The following is a 3,448-nucleotide window of genomic DNA, read 5'->3' as shown; positions in this document are numbered from 1 at the left end:
TAAAGATTTACATATTAAGCCTTAATTCAACCCTCACTTTAAATGTGTTGATTAAATATTACTATATTGAGCTGTAAAGAAGGAATTCATCAAACATTGTTTGTGGTTATATAGATAGTAGGGCTGTCTATCGCAAAAAAATAAAAATAAATACAGTAAATAATTGGACAATTTACGATAATTAATTATGATTAATTGCATTTGTAAGAATGGCCTAGTGGGTTAGGTTAAACAAAGTAGTCCAAGGTTCCAAAAATGCAGTGTATTTATTTACAGTAAAAAAAAAAAAAACAAAAAAAGTACAGCAGTATTTACAGAACAGGCCTGAAGAAAAATAAAACACGTCCATTTTGCAAAAAGGGGAAAATGTGAAAACAAATGAAGACTGAGCTCTACAGAAAACTCTGTTGCAGCTCTATACAAACTTTGCTTTACAACCTGACAGCTCTGACACCGACCACCAACCCCCCACAAGGCCTCCTCTTATATCGAACTGAAGGGAAGTTACCAAAGCACATGGTCTAGGGTAAAATCAATTAACTCCCCTAGACACAATTACATACTGCAAAATGCATTACCATTAACCAAACAACAATTTTATATTAGCATTAGTAATGTTAAGAGGTAAGAAAAATGTTCACATTTACTTGGAAAAACAGTTATTAGTGTTTGCTATGAAACATCCCTCCAACTCTATTACATGTGGTGCCTTCCAAGCAGCACACCACTATATAAACCAATGACAGGCTTTTATTCTGTTTGCCATTTCCTGGTTAAACAAACAGAGCAGATGGAGCAATGGGTGACAAATACTTTTCTTACTACTAATAATACTAATCATTTGTTTCTGGATAAAAAAAAACGATACTAACCGTTTAGAGGGCGCGGGCCCTGTTACAGTGTTTTTCTACTTAATGCTGATAACCAGAGTTTCTGAGAAACGTATCGATGTCCTACCCTAAACTGCTCCACTACCTATCCTGCCTCTGCCAATCTACCAGAACCCACACCTCTACTAATCTGCACGCGCATTGCGGGCATAACAAGGTCGCACTGATATAGGTCTTTGGGTCAGGTAAGAGCCAAAATCATATTTACCTGTTTGCTGTTGTGATGCACGGCCTTGTTTTTGACAGTCTCAAAAACAGGAAGTGGAAGCCTATTGGCTGAGCGATCATGGCGCTGATTTTCACTTGTAAAGGGGTCTATAGTATGAAGGCGGGACTTATATACATTTATGTATATGCGTGTCCACCGGCAGTAGACCATAGTAAAAAACTAGTTAGGTATTTTTTTGCATTTCAAAAGAATGATTCAGAAACTCCTGATATCAGCTTTAAGACTAAAGCTTGTAATAGATTTTTCTTATTGATGAAAAATTGTTAAATTAACATAGAATTAATCCACAGAAAATATATTTAAATTCAAAGACCATTTTAATAACTTTTTTCATCTTTCTTTCTAAGTTTATCAAAAAGAAAAATGTTATTTATATCACTTACGCAGACCTATATAATATAATAAAGTGCAAGCTTACCACTTTGAGATTAAATATTTTAAGAAAAGATGTTTTAAATTTGTTACGTGGACAAATTGGTTCAATAAATATTCTGTAATATCCACTCATACAAATAATCATAAACTGTCACTTATGGGTTTTGATATTAGCCCTTGATTATTTCACTCGCCATCTCAGTCAACCTACATAATCATTATTATTGGTCATCTTTGAATAGAATGTGCACAAACCTGCTTAAAAGCCCGGAAACATAATATTAGGACTTTGTGGCGTAACGTGAGTATTAAATTCAGATTTTTTGTTAGAAGTCACATAATATTTTGACCCATTGAACATAGTGCATAGTAAATATAGACATTATATTTCCTAATAAATAGTAGCTTTAATTATTACTGGATTAGTGTTTTTTTTAATTTTTTTTTACAATAGCTATAAGTTGTTATTGATAAAAATGTGAATAAATCATTTCCCGAGCGTTTTCAAGGATAATATGATGTCACTAAAGTGGGTTAAGGCCACCCTGCAGCTTTGACGTTAACACTTATTCTCCACACAGTGTGCAGCAGTTTGACAGAAACCCTCCTGTGTTCCTAACACAATCGCTTAGGGAGAAACACAAATATATTTTTAGTTTCTTGAAGCACTTTACAGTAATACCTGCAGAGTGACATGTGCACTAACTATTCAAGCTGAGTGCTGAACTCAGTGCTCAACTATGAACTCCACACAGAAGGTGTGGAACAAATTAATATCAACCAATTAAAATGGTAAATAATAATTGCTGTCTTGAGCAGTGTTTGGAATAACGGCGTTTTTTTTTTCAGTAACGGGTAATCTAACTAATTACTTTTTATGCCATTACAACGGCGTTATTGTTACTGAACGTTAAATGCGGTGCGTTACATGTAATGATTGAATAAACTGTGATCCAAAAGCACCCCTGGCTTCTTACTCTGTAGTGAGGAGGTGGGTTAGAAACAAGGTGAGTGATTATGATTGGCTAAGGCACCGTCTTGTTTCATGGTAGCCAATCAGAGCTAGTGTTTTTACACATGTGGCAGCACACACACACACGACAGATTTGATAAAGCAGCAGAGATGTCGAGCGCGGAGCAGTCCGATAAAAAGTTGTTATTTTTAAGGTGGCGATACAAATACTACTTTAAATTAATTGTGGTCAAAGGCAAGAACGTGCATGTGAAGTGTACTTTATATCCATTCGCATCTAAAAAGATCTGAATTCTTTGAGATATAGCAACTTTTTTTTTTTTTACAGTAACGCAAATAGTTACTCTACTTGGTAATGAGTTACTTTTATTATAGAGTAATTTAATGACTAACTCAATTACTTTTTGGATCAAGTAGTGAGTAACTATAACATATTACTTTTTTAAAGTAACATTCTCAACATTGGTCTTGAGTGATACTTCATGCCTGCAGTAAAGATATCCATACAGAAAAGTTGATTGATTTCATAATAATTACTTACAAACCCATACGAGTTCAGAATTAGAGGTTTGCTTTCATCTGTTGACATGGCAGGCAAATCACTGTTCCAGTGGTGCAGTGGATGTACTCTCAAATTTTACCCTGTTCATTCAAACAATCCTAGATAAACACCCCAATTCATAAAGAGTGACATGTAATACAACTCTATTTACAGGTGCTCAAAAATCCATCAGTTTGTTGTCACATAATTTCTGCTGCTTGATTATCATTATGATTATGAAATTACTAAACCAACACCCACAGACTAGTACGGCAACCATGTATTCAACTATTCCTTATTTCTTATACCCAAAGTATAAAGTTCTTCTTCCAAGATGGCTGCCACTGCATCTCCCTGCTCAGTGTCTCTCTACAAAATCATTGGAATCTGAGACATTCACCTTGAAATGCTATGTAACTGATGGTGAAGGAATGCTATAT

This window comes from Gouania willdenowi, chromosome 21, assembly GCF_900634775.1.
Source record: "Gouania willdenowi chromosome 21, fGouWil2.1, whole genome shotgun sequence".
Lineage (NCBI taxonomy): Eukaryota > Metazoa > Chordata > Actinopteri > Blenniiformes > Gobiesocidae > Gouania > Gouania willdenowi.
This window is presented reverse-complemented; position numbering follows the sequence as displayed.